This window comes from Meleagris gallopavo, chromosome 6 (genome assembly GCF_000146605.3).
Source record: "Meleagris gallopavo isolate NT-WF06-2002-E0010 breed Aviagen turkey brand Nicholas breeding stock chromosome 6, Turkey_5.1, whole genome shotgun sequence".
Lineage (NCBI taxonomy): Eukaryota > Metazoa > Chordata > Aves > Galliformes > Phasianidae > Meleagris > Meleagris gallopavo.
This window is the reverse complement of record NC_015016.2, coordinates 37,036,519-37,050,692: the sequence shown is the minus strand read 5'-3', so window position 1 is coordinate 37,050,692 and position 14,174 is coordinate 37,036,519. Positions and strand designations below refer to the sequence as shown.

Here is a 14,174-nt window from a genome sequence, read left to right as displayed (position 1 = left end):
CATTGGCCAAGCACTGTCACAGGTTGCCCAGAGATCTTGTGGAGTCATCCCTCTTGGAGATCTTCCAAAGCCATCTGGATACAGCTCTGGGCAACCAACTCTGGATATCCCTGATTGAGCAGGGGGGTTGGACTCCAAAGGTTCTTTTTAGCTGCAGCCATTTTGTGATTTATTTTGGGCAGATGAACTTTAGTCTGAGTTATTTGTGTTTGGTAATCTCACAATCACACATGCCCTTGCAGCAGAAAAAGGTCTCATGGAAATGAAGTCACATTACCAACTCTTTCTTGAAATTGCAGATAGGGAGGTAGATTTCCACAGTACCACAGAGCTCAGAGCAGAAGAGAGGACCAAGTTCTCTCCCGAGAACTATCACCAAAACTCCTTCAAATAGGAGCCCTTTGGCAGGTAAACGATGTGGATAAGATTGCTTGTTTGGCTTGGATTGTGTCTAGAGCCACTCTCTGAGGTTGTACATACACAGTCCAGCAAATGTTACAAGAAAGCATATGCTATCAGTATCAGTGCTTAAATCTGTGGTCATGCTGTATATTTATATGCTTGAACCACACGGAAATCAGTCCAGCCTCAGGTCTTTAAGAGTGGCATGAGACCCCTAGCTCTGTGGGTCTCCTTGCAGCTCCTAGGTACAAAGGAACTACATGCTCAGTGTCCTTGATTTTAGTGGGATCCAGGCTATGCCCTGGATCAGATGGTCATCAGATGGTCCTTGCATGCTGACAAGGTTAACCCTGGGGATGAAAGGACAGGAGGATACAACACTGGAAAAACATAGTCAACTTCTAATAGTTAAAACAATAAAGGTGCACAATTCAAGGCTTTTCACAACTACTTTTGCAAATTTGTTGTTAATAGCCTGTGGGATGTTTCAGTGTATTATAGTGCATGACTAGAGTTATGCTGAAAGCATTAGTTATGACATTGGTCAGTTGAGAACACTATTAACTGCAATTCTCTAATTTCTATGGGGTGAACTGCTTGGGGCATAGACTCATTTAGAGCACTGTGTGCAATGGAGTACTTAGTTTTTATATAAAATTGTAATGAAAACAGAGATGGAGTGATCACATCCCACTCATCCTTATTCTTCTTGAAATTCCTTATGAAGTACTTCCTCATTCATCTTTTCCCTCTATAAAAAATAAAATATTCAGTGGAGTGTTGTCTGGGAGGGGACTGAAGGTTGTGTGGCTCCCAGGTGACACTTTAGAGAAGGCTAGTTTTTATAGTACACTCACAAACTACACTGAACTTATAAAGGTCTAAGACTTTCTTCAGCTTGAGAGCTGAAGGTATGGCAGGAGTGGATGGAGAGGTAAGAAAGGGCAGGAGGTCTGTATGGAACAGTATTTTCCATTCAGTTTCAGAAAGCAAATCCACAACCTGCTGCCAATTTTCTGTCATTTGTTTGGTGGTGATGGCATGCTGTAGAGTGCCAAGCTGAGCATAGATCTTATGCATAAAAAAAAAGTGTAGGAAGCTGAAGATATATGTCTTATAACAAAACAACACATAAGGGCTGTACATCACTGTAATCTCCTTTTTTCTCTCAATTTTTCATTATCATTCTGCAGCAGTTTGAGTTTGTCATCCTAAAGCTACAAAACAATTTTGTACTTATACTAGATATTTTAAAAAATCATACTAAATACACAAAGTGTTGGAAAAATTAAGTATTAGATCATAGCTCTGTGAAAAAAGAGTAATATGGATTATCCACAGAGAGTTAACTCCTATGAATACTGCATAGCTGGGATACCTCTTCTTTCCTCTGATTTCATCTGCAAGAAATTGCTGTGGTGATATGTGTCTTATCATACATCCTACTTTAAATAAAATAATCAATATCTGTTCTTCCTTTTGTCTCACATTTTCATGAGTTAATTTAATATTCTTTATCTTGCTGGATGTAAGATTGAAAATCCTAGATCTGTCACTGTCCTTCTAAACTCTCTATTTCAGGGTCAACAAAAGGGTTGGTCATGGTTTGCTCTGCTAAACTGAAGGTATAGGAGTGCTACAAGGTTTTAATTTAATCTTTCATAACCTTTTCCCTTTTAGCTTAAACTGTGCTCAGTTTCCTTGCAGTCTTGAGCCTTTTGTTCCTCACTTGCTTCAACTACATCTTGAGTATTCTGAGGGGAGAGAAGGAATTTGTTTGAAATGCCCTTTAGGTCTCTACCCTGCTGGAGGAAGGTTAATATATTGGCATAAAGCAAAGAACTGACAGTTCTGGCCAGTTATTTCTATGGCTTCTTTCACTATAGTGTCTAAATGCCTCACAAAAATGTGTTTATTCTTATTGTACCACTCCCCAAATGAAAACACAGAGAAAAAACAGACCTGTGCAGCTCAGGCTGGCAAAGTTGACAGTAGAACAGAAGACAATTCAAGTCTAAGTAACAACCCTGTGCTTCAACTTGAAACCTTTCTCCCAGCTTTGCAGTGTTTGCCTGGTGTGGTCCTGCTTTTTCCCAAACTGAATGGCTGCGGTCGGACCATTCTATGCTGTGCATCTTGTAACACTGTGAGACCTCGTCAGGAAATTTTTGATACCTGCAAGCAACACTCATCTGTGCACACAAGAGAACTGTCAAGTATTTCCTGAGATGTGAAGGAGGGTCTTGACTCCAAGCCTGTTAAAAGTAGTCAATGTATCAAACAGATAAGGAATATTCTGTGTGAAACTCACTCTGAATCAAGCTACAACAGGCACAAGACAGACAAGATCACACTTCTTTTTCCTGAGATAAATTACAGAGAAACTACCTAGAGGTTAGATACAGGCTCACGTAATTGATGCTAATATGCTAACTGTAGCAAAGCCTGGACTCTAGCCAGAATAAAGTTGTGTTACATCATTGGTAGATGATCTCCTGGCATTAATGGGTACAGAATGATCTCTTTTCCTTCAGTATCCATTTATATTTTATCTTTGTCACTGTAAGATGCTGCTCTCATCCAAGGATGCTAGAATGCACTTAAGTCATGACAGATGTTATGGGTGGGAGTTACCTAATGAGTTGGAACAGAAAAATACCCTTCCATCCTTACACCTCATTTAACGGGTCCAGATATTTGTTATATTCTCTTCAAAGTTATTCTGTCAAAAAGTACTATCATAGAACAAAAAAGAACAATCACAGTCTCTGATGAGAGGCATCTGTACTACTTTGGCCACCATGGCAATCAGGCCAAGTATACTTGTGCTCCTTGTTGTGTTAAGAGTATTTGTGGCCTCATTCGTGAATAATGTTTTCTAAAATCTCCATTTGCCCCAAAGTCTCCATCCTATCCTGATGAATGAAGACCTATCTGTATTTAATTATTTCTCCAATGGTAAGCAAAATCCTTGAGCACTGACAAGTAAATGGCAAGTAAATATTAACAGTATAGACCCCCTTGGCATATATCCTTGGTGACCAGGCTCCCACAGTCCATCCAACTAGTGATCCATTCTCAATGGTGAACTCCAAATAAAATTTTGGATATGGGTTCATGGCTATCTAAAACTCAAATATATTTAACTTGTCATCTTGTAACTTTGATTAATTGGGTACTTTTCTTCTACCAGATCTCTGGCTGCTGATTTTACTCCTTTCAACTGAACTAGAAGTGCTGAAGACATGTACAGCATATCCAGGCTCCACAAGCTGTCGTACATTATTTTGTGCACATACCAAAAATAGTTCCAGGCACCTCCACAAGCAGGTTAGGTTTGGCAGCACTGCACATGACATAGTCATTTCTGGACAATATAACTTCTGTTGCTGTAGACACAGGTGAAGAATAAATGGCAAGATCTGTAAGGAGCAGAGGGGAGATTTGGAGCACGTATGTCTTTTGGTGAGAAAAGTCAATCCATTCTCTGTATACCCTTATCCCCTGGGATCATGGCATACTAGTCTAAATTATTAGTGGTGCTTTTCCACAAGAATTTCTTTGGCAAGGATTTAGTTAGAATAGACATCAGGACTTAAAGATGGCTTAAAAAGTCCTTTTGAGTGTTTCGCCATTTAGTAACCAAAGTTAAAATGTTCCCTGGAAGCATGACTATATGACATATATATGACAGCAATAAAATAGTGATGAAATTCTGGAAGGGCTGAACTCTTGCCTGATTTCCCACCAGCTTGCCTGCACAGGAAGAGGAGCCTATGCAGAAAGACTATTGGAATCTGTCACGTTCAGATTTCTTCTCATGGGGCTGTCCTGCCTAAGCAACATATTGACATATCTCTGTCAAGGGAAGTGCTGGAATTTCTACAGCAGATGAAACTATAACTTCAGAGGTCTGGTCTTAATCTTGTTAGCACCTTTGGCTATAAAGAGACCATTTTATTCTTATTGCAATTCTAGACTATCCATGAGACAGGACAACTTTGACCTTCTGAGCCAAGGTCAAATCTGACTGCATCTCTTACACTAAAATTGCAAATCTTTTCCATTAAAAAGAATGTGTTGTGAATACTGTTCTGCTGAAAAAGGCTAATTATAAGATTGTGGCAGGCAGTATTTCTCAATAAAATATCACTGGCAGGAATGAAACTATATTCTTTTGAAAAGTCACCATGTTAAAGAAAGCAATAAACAGGAGAAAAATCTATAAAACTGTCCCTAATCTGAAGCATTGTATGGGAACTGCTGAGTCACAGCCTGAACCACAGATTGATCACCTGAGGCAAGCACTGAGTCAGCTGTGAAGCACAGGTGAAGGCGATTCAGCTGTGTGACCAGAAGGGGTGGAGCCTGGCTGCACCTCTCCTACTGCCCTTTTAAGGGCTGACTGCACTGGGGCTGGGTCTGTTTCTGGAGATTCCTTCTCTGTGGAGTTTTTCCTGCAAACCTAGGTCTTTGGATACAGGTGAGTATCCTTTCCCTGTTTGTTTCTTTTTCCCATTATCGCCATGTTAATCTTTCCAGCTGTAAAACCAACTGTAAGAAGTATGTAGGAGGAATGCCTAACCTTAAAATATTCTGCTCAGTAAGAAAAAGCTAGTGGAAAAGATGAAAGATTTTTTTGAGGTACCAACAATTACCTATTAATATGTAAGGTTTACATGTGTAAATTAAATATAGGATGCTTGTTTTCTAGATTAATTCATGTAATTTAGTAGTCTTGTATTTCATTTGTCTTATTAATATAGTAGATGCTATATGTCTTGGGGGTAAACTAAAAGGTGATTCTGGTGCCTTGTTAGAACTGTTAGATTAGATCAAACTCTCAGGGTAAAACTATGATGTAGCTGTTTGTATGAGATGCACATCAATTCCTAAAGCTTGCTTTAAAATGAATGGCTGGAGCACATGTAGCAAGGTAATTCCTTGGTGGCATCACCTTGTGCTAAAAACACACACTTCTGTAGAGGCAGCTTTTTAGATACGAGAAACTTTTCTGAATGTACTCCTACAGTAAGTAGCAATAGTGCTTAGCGTGAGATTTGGCCATTTCTATTCTCAAGAGCTCTGTAACATTTCCCACTAGCAGCAATCTGCTCACACCAACAGAGCAGCTATTTGCTGCTGAGGCTGCTATGACAGGTACTTGAACATATAAATAGAATTATGCTTCATAAGTGTGACAGCATCGCATGGCTGAATACATGGAAATGCTGAAGTGAGAAAAATTCTTCATACCCCATAATGATCAGTGTGCTGATATTACATTCAGTGCAGTGATGACCTCTGGAAGTGATAGGCCTGGTTAAACCCATGAGTGAAGCACTAGTGGTGAGCTTTAATTTAAACTACGTGATTAAAAATGATGAAATTATACTTTTGATGTGGATGTGAAAATTTACATTGCTGTATATGCACATACCCATGATGTTTTGTCTTCAGCTTTCTGGGTCCGGTGACACTCCCAGAAGTTCCTTTGGGAGGTACGGGAGATGAACATACAGTACATAAATAGTTTTAAATAGTGAGAAGAAACAGTTTCTGCAGATGCAAAATGTCCTTGGATGCATTAAACATTCAACTAGGCAAGTATCTAGGCAACCTGAACCATTTAGCAGAAGGTCAGATTTGAAGACCTTCCTACAAGTTAATATCTAGTTCTACTCTTATCTGGATTATTGGAAATTTTGTTGACCCTTGGAATTTATGTGGGCTTTTCACTGCCTCCTGCGTTGTGCTTCTGGTTCTATTTTGCATAGGAATATGGGAGTGGAAGGGATCTTGTGAGTACTGTATGTTGTCCTTCTAATAACAAGAAATCCATTTGAGTTTCTCACTATGTGATAAGGACTTGGGCAAGAGCTGATGAATTACAAATGGTTTTCTTATAGGTTGTCTTCTTTCCTCACAGAATGGTTTTTACTGTAATCTTTGTGAAGAAGAATATTGGTAGATTTTAACAGAGAAAAAAAATTGTGAATTAAAAAATAAAAGAGAAAACCACGAACACCAACAAAAGAACCAAAATTGAGTTTGTTGTCTGACATTTGAAGAAAATTTATGACATAACTAAAAATTTTATTGTATATTTGTAGTCACAACTTGTGATAACTGAAACTCATAGCAGAGCTGTGGCACGATGGTGAGTCTACCTGTGATTGGCTGGAGATGTATATCACCATGTGTGCGAGGCTGTGGATGAATTTGTCTGCCCTGCAGAATAATGTAGGACATGTTCTGCTTTGGTGCTGATTTCTTTCTGACAGCATGTCTCTTAGTGCTGCCCTGATGAACTTTGACTCTCCACTCCTTCCATAGAGCCCCACCATTCTTCAGGCTGTGCGCCTCCATCAGCTCTTCCTCATGCTTCAAAATATCCTGAGCTGCTGCCCCACTCTCTGCACCCTCACTTGTTGATTTCCTCTCACCTCTTCCTGAATCAAGCTAACCTTAGTTTCTCAGTTTATGCCTCTTCAAATGAAGGATGCTTTACCTGTTATGGTAACAGCTGTGTCACGAGTATTGTGTCATTTCTCATAGATGGATCTGGTCAAGAGGAATATTTTACGAGAAGCTAAGAAGAACTTGGCATAATTTATTGGAAAGTACTGTGAGTTGGAGACTTGCTCTGTGGCAATGGAAAAAATGTGAGTGGAAATCTGTCAGCAGGTTGTAGTTTCTTCTGTTCAAGGAATTACTGAAGTGTCAGAAATATTTAGATAACTTTTTTTGCTTTCTATTTTACTTTTCCTTGTCTTCCTCACTGACCACAGTAGAGTATGACTCTATGCTATGATGAAGATTGCAATTAGTAATTTTTATATGCAAGAAGAAACATCTCAAAAGAACAATGGGGTAACTTATTTTCCATCATATACATGGGCATGTATATGACAATGACATACTTCAAGATGAATCACACATTTCCTGGTAAAAATGATCAATTCCACCTTCCTGCAACTCAGTATCATATTCTGTAGGTGTTCCAAACAGATTATGCCAATGAAACTCTGGAGGTAAGAGTATTTTTGTCTGTCTTGCACAGTCTATCTCATTTCAGAGATATAACAACAAGAATACTTTCTCTTGAAATCCTAATAAATGCACCATTTTTAGATATAGTTTGATTTCATGCTGACTTGAAAGAGTGATTGACTTCGATTTCTGAAACTCTGCACACAGAATAAATAGTGCAAAGCTACCTTTCCCATTTGTACAGTATTATTATTGGAAACTTGCAAAGTTTTATTTCTACTTAATCTACTGCTTCATGCCTCCACTGATACTGAAATCATTATCAAGTGTCATTTTGATGTGTTACCTCATGCAGTGAATTACCGAAGTCAACTGAAGAGCAACAAACAGAATGAAGACCAGTCTGCTTGCAGACTGGTATAGCTTCACTGATGTCAATACTATTAGTCTTATCTATGTTCAATTTCAGTTCAACGTAGAATAGACCTTTACTTAGTTTGTTAGCAGACTACAGATTTAAATTCTCAGCCTGTTCCAATGTCAGCTATAGTCGGTGGAAGTCTGCACTAACTTCAAGAGGTTTTAGATCAGGTCCCATTCTTGAATATGAAATAGAAATGGATTTATTATTTTTTACTTTTATAGATAATGGATAGGAGATAAATACAAGATGGTAAAATGGGTAACTATCTAGATGACAACTGCATCACTGGATTGGAACATTCTGGCTGAAGCTGGAGCAGGCATATGTTTATTATGGAGAGACAGAGGGATAATTGTCTCTTCTGTCTCTTATCCTTATTTTGTGTTTGTTTTTCCTTTTATATTTTGATTTCTTTTAATTTGATTTTGAAACTTTAAATATCTAAGATAAGTTGATTTGAATTTATATCCACTAAGAATCTGACCCATTTATGCTAAAAAGTAAAATAGAGTTTATTCCCTGATTCACAGTGCAAAGTGTGGCCGTGGGTTGTGTCAATTCCCCATTAGACTGCAAGCTTCTTGCTTTACCACTTACAAACACCTTGAACATTACGTCAGTGGCTTACTGGTTTCCAGCCAGTGAATTTTCACCCTTGGTGATCATCTTGGCACCTGTGAAAGCTGAGTGTGACTCTTGCCTACTCAAACACTCACAGCATTAAGTGAAAAGACAATAATGACTGTAAAGGACTTATCTGCAGTATTATTTCCTATTATACATCTTGCTATTTCTTTGAATTTTCTTTTTCCAGGTCCTTCCGAACCTTCCGATCCATAATCAATGAAAAACAGGACTGGACATGCAGATTCATACAACTGTCCTGACCAAAAATCACATAGTCACTCATGCTTGCTAAATGAAAGATCATACAAATGCTCAATAATCTCATTATACCCCTTCACAAATTGTTCAGCAAGTTGATTACATGATGTTATTATTGGGAGGATAATTTCGTCTATTTTGTTATTTATCTGGCTCTCACAAGCTTCATCTGAAGACCCACAGTTCTTGTAGCAAGAAACACAGCTCACAGTTATTTCCTCTTCACCATCTCAATGCCAATCATGATTTTTTAATGATCATTATCACATCAAAAATATTATTTTTTTCAAGCTGAGAAATCACAGCCTGCTTAATTGCTCTTTGTACAGATGTTTTCCATTTCAGTTTATCCTCTATGCTTTTCTTGGAATATTTTTTTATTTCTAATTTATTGCAGATACAGGATTAAAACTGCATTGCTTTTGAGATGTGGGCAAACTGTGGATTCACGTAGTAGTATAATTATCTTGTATATTCTGCTGTACATCTCCCTACTAATTCCTAACATTTTATTTGTTTTTTGTTCTTTTTGACTGCTACTGAACAATAAGCTGATGAGCTCATTGAATGATTTCACTTCTAATATTAATGCCGAGCTTAGAGCCAATCATTAAAGATGTGGCATTAGGACTACTTTAGTGCTTATCATTTCACGTTTATCTGTACTGAAAGCTATCTGCCACTGCGATCTACCTAGGCATTCAATTTTGTAAACTGCAGTTCTTCACAGTCAGCTCACTTACAAACATGCAACAAGAACTATTTCCTGCACACATGGCTGTGGATGTCCACTGCTTACTGGCCTCCATTGTATGAACTGGCTGCTCATTGCCAAGAATTATGATAAGCTGATGGGGTTTATGTCCCTGAGAAATGGAAGATAACAGGAAAAAATCTGTGGGGTTTTGCCAAATCTTTCTTTCCTTAAAGCCGGGGCTACTCATGACTGAAGACTACCAATCTTAGTGTCTTCTGCTCATTTTGTGAGTTTTAATTCCTCTTGTTCAACTGTATATTAATGAAATGTTTTCTATGTAGTTGTCTTCCTGGTGAACACTGCATGATTGTCCATGACAATTTTCCTTATCAAATGTGGTGTTTGTAGAGTACAGAGATGCATTATCTGTTCCTACAGAGGAGGAAGTCCTCAACATAGATCCAGAACAGCCTGAAGAATTTAAATATTTTGGCATATGTTGCTAAGACCTAAGTCACGCTAGAGTGCATGGGACAGCCATGGGACAGTGTCCATGGGACAGCCTAGACATGCAGTGTGATACAAGCACTCTTGTAAAGATCATGGAAATTTTTACTGTTTTCTTCTGGGATATTTGTAGGATGATTTCTGTAGTAATCAAATGTTCCTTCAGCAATTCAAAGTAACTTAATGTTCCTTTAAAAGTACATGAAATGCTAGAAAAGTTCTGGAAGAAGCTCAGCCTGTTCCAGTTTCACTAAGATTCTTTCAGTTTAAGTGGATTACCATAAAGCGGTATTGACAATTGCTGAGGCAATTGCACAGGGTACAACTCTCTCCATCAGCTGGTCAGAGATAATTAGGTTGTAAACCTGGCTGCATTAGTTTAATCCAATACTGTGCCCAAGATGTACAAGCAGTGAAACATCATATCATCTCAGCACTATGTCAAATCAATACCTGTTTTTGGCAAAAAAAGAAGTGCAAGTTATGCTGGAGATATGACTAATGGGAATACTTTTTGGAGCGTGTGTTTGCACTGCAAGGAGTGATGACAGTTGGTTTCATCTGGAGTAATTACAGCTCAGTGACCGCTAGTTGAGTAATTACTCAGAGGAAATTCTCTGAGGGTAGGGAAGCAGATCTCAGTCTTGTGCTGAAAACGTATCTAATATAATTTCTTTACATATGGAAGGAAAAATATTCTCTCCCAACAGGAAGGCAATGAAAACAGAGTAACAGAAAGATGTATTTATTCAGGACCCAAAGGAAGTTGTGTTTCCTAGGTGATGTGTATTTTTTTTTTCCTGAATGTTACAGTGTCAGTTTTGGTCAACACAATACCATGAACTTCTTGAACAGATTAAAGAGAGCAGGAAGGTGGTTTTGACAAAGTACTCTGTCATACGCATTACTAATGCACCATGTCTCAGAAGGAGCAAAGTATTATGTACTTCAAAAACTATGCGTACAGTGAAAGCAATTTATGAGACGTACTTCATGAAATATTGTGAAAATGTTGTATCTTGAAATTATCTTAGAATGGTTCTGACCTCCGGGAAGGCCTTTCTAAGCAGAATGAATGTGTTAATTCAGGAATGTGCCTAGACTATGAATTCAGGACATGCTCTGGAAGGGCAAGGAGGTATTTTTACATTTGATACTTAAGAGTACAGTTCCAGAAAGCAATTGAGTAGGGACAGGATGTTATGTACTGGAGCTGTATTTGATAAAGTGTTCCCTGTTCTCAAAGCATTCCTTCTATTGGAGTAAGGAGCCAAGGAAAGGGAAATCTTGACAGAAGAAGAGAAAGTCAGTCGAGATGTTGCCAAGGCTCTTCTATTAGATTAGAAGACTATCTTCTGTTTCATCCTTCTGTTATAAGGATATAACCTGAAGCCTTGAAGTCAGTCTATCAAACCTTTGCAGAACTACTTGTCACTAAAGCCTTGTTGGGACTATAGAATTCTATCTAGTAAAAAAAAAAAAAAAAAAACAACTAAAAACTGGTACTTTAAATGAATACTATCCACAAATCTTATAAAACATGTATTCCTTTTCTGTATTCCCAAACCTGCCTTTAAATAAATTCATAACTGGGGCACAGCATGAGAAATGTTGCTGTTTTGTCTCCTTATAACCTAGATGAGAACAGCTTGCAAGGAAAAAAAGCCATCTTTCAGTGAGATCCATCAGTAGCTATGTAAAAATGGAACACTTGACACGAAGAGACATTAGCGTGTTTTATTGTGAAATTTTAGTACCTCCTGTGTGCGTAGTGGGACTGTGAAACACCAGCTTTTCAGACAGAACTTGGAAGTTTCCAGTAGGGAATCATAGCATGGGCTCACTGCAAATTCTGCTTCAGGCTTGGTGGGGGACTCAAGGCCTTCTGAATTAAACTTGTTTTTGATGTAAAATGTTATGAAATAAAGTTTCATCTCTGTATTGCCATTTTCAGAACAGTTAAGTCTACCTTGAGGAATTACTGTTTGAATTAGTCTATGTATTCAAGCTTCCAGTAAATAAAGAACATTTTATCACAGATCTTTATAACTAAATAATATCTGTATAGAATACAGTATCTAATGTCTAGATCAGCACAGAGTGAGCAGATTAGGTCTGAGCCTAAATACCATAGCATATTGCATTGGCTGAGCTACCTCTTTACAGTGATTATAATTTTAGCAGTGATGGCAATAGTAATTCCTTTAGTAAATCACAATATACTCCCTAAACAGAAAGAGCTTTGCGATTTCCTGAGTGAATGGAAAAATAATTTTGTAGAGTCAGTAAAGATAGCAATAATTGTTATAGGATTTATTGTAATTTATGTGAAGAACATCAGTTGCTCCCGGTAGACTGTCAGAAGTACAATGCCATGCAAGTGGAGGCTACAATAACCATAAGCGTAGCATAGATTAAAAGGCTAACTTTTTGTTGCTGGGAAAAATAATAGCTCATAAAGAGGTGAAGTGACTTCTTCAGAAGCAATGAAGATCCCAGTGCTGCAGTGCCATGTCACTTCAAGACAACAGTGTGAACGTTTTCCCAAGAGTCACTCAGAACTAAGTTGTTACTGGTAAGTGAAAAAAGCTTCCTTCTCCCTCCCAGATTAAAAAGGCCACTGATATCCCAACACTGAAAGGCAGTAAAATACTTCAGTTGGTGTTTCCAGCTCTACAGATAAATAGGCAATTCTTTAGTCCATTCCCTGCTTGCTTACTTTGAAGACAGCATGAAATTGTATTCGGAGTATTGGAAGCAGCCAGCCTTCCAGGAACCCTTTACCTTTTAGGGTACCATTTAGGATTGAATCCCAAGGGGCACTCTGTACCAGTGTCCTGAACAGTTCGAAGTCTGCCCTCTAGAAGTCGAGGCAGTTTTGCTGCCCCCCGCCACCCCCCTTCCTGACTTCACTGATAGTCAAGAGCTCTACCATTTTGTGGTCACTCTGTTCAAGACAGCTCCCAACCTCCACATCTCCCACTAGTCAGTATCCACATGTTATTTTAATATGAAAAATCCAATTAATCCTCTTGTCCACACACTGCGTAATATAGAAAGGGCAGAAACTTTTGACTCGTGATAGTGTTGAATGTGTGTGAAGAAAATTTAAATTTCAATTCTTTTTCTACTTTTTCTGAATGCTTTTTTGAATTACAATGTAGCTTTCATTTTGTCGGCCTTAAAAGCATGAAAATGTTGAGGAACATCTTGGCAAGGTGGTTATCTCTAAACCCTGCAATGAATGAGTCCAAAAATGTTTATCTTATATTTGAAGCTTTTCAGTACTTTATGCTGTGGTTACTTATTTGCTTAAGATAGGGATAATGAAAAAGACATCTTCAACAAATGAATATTTTATTCTCTTACTCTCCTTTTACGATAACTTCTACAATGTATTAAAATTAGAATAATGAAAGCTTGCAGTGCTTATGTTGATGAAATTCAGCAACTTTTTCCTGAAAATAGTGTTCAGAAAGTACAAAGAATTTCTGAAGGACCAGAGCTTAACAAAAATCTGGATGCCTACTGCATACAGAACAATATGTGTGCATTCTTTGTATGCACATCTGTATTTTGGAATAGACTAAGATTTTGTGTTCTAGTCATAGTTCTCTCATATTAGTTAATTTTATTTATCTATCTATTCATTTATTTTTGCAATCAAAGCATCAAATATAGCATTTCAGGGAAAAAACCATTTTCCTTCTGTGAACGAACTTGGGCACTTTAGAGAGAGGTACTGAATGTTGATTCTCTTAAAGCGATGCTTCAAAATGAAAGATATTGTCAGTTGCATATGTAAATATTTCAATGAACTGATTTAAAAAGAAGAAGGTTGAAATTGGAAGTACAATTTCAAATTACAATTTTAATTTTAAGACAATGAAATTGTTGAGGTTAGGATTGATAGAAGTATGCAGTTGAAGAAAACTACATGGCATGCAATTAAAAAAAAACACTTTTTTAGTAAAATTTCTTTTTGCCTTTTATTTTTCAGATGATTATCTTTAAGACTATAGCTAACTTTATATGTCTCTAAACTAGCATTTAAATCTAAGAACTCACAATTCAGGAAATCAGTGTAGTATCATTGACAGAGCCCGAGTAGCAGGTAAGAAGGGCTCCAATGCTAATGCTACACAGGATGACTTTGTGCTGCCTTTGTTTATACACTTTTGCTTTCAACATTATAATCAGGAATGAAACCTTCTGTCTTTTTAGAAAAACACTTGTATTGTTTTTGCATTTAAGTGAAACATCCTT

General features: G+C 37.7%; 1 long non-coding RNA gene across 1 annotated transcript; it reads left to right on the top strand.

Moving 5' to 3' along the window:
• Positions 1-4,794: 4,794 nt before the first annotated feature.
• Positions 4,795-11,400, top strand: LOC104911528. Its single transcript, XR_793971.2, has 3 exons — positions 4,795-4,885; positions 6,961-7,067; positions 8,634-11,400. It is a non-coding gene; the product is annotated as an uncharacterized LOC104911528 (long non-coding RNA).
• The last annotated feature ends 2,774 nt before the right edge of the window (positions 11,401-14,174 follow it).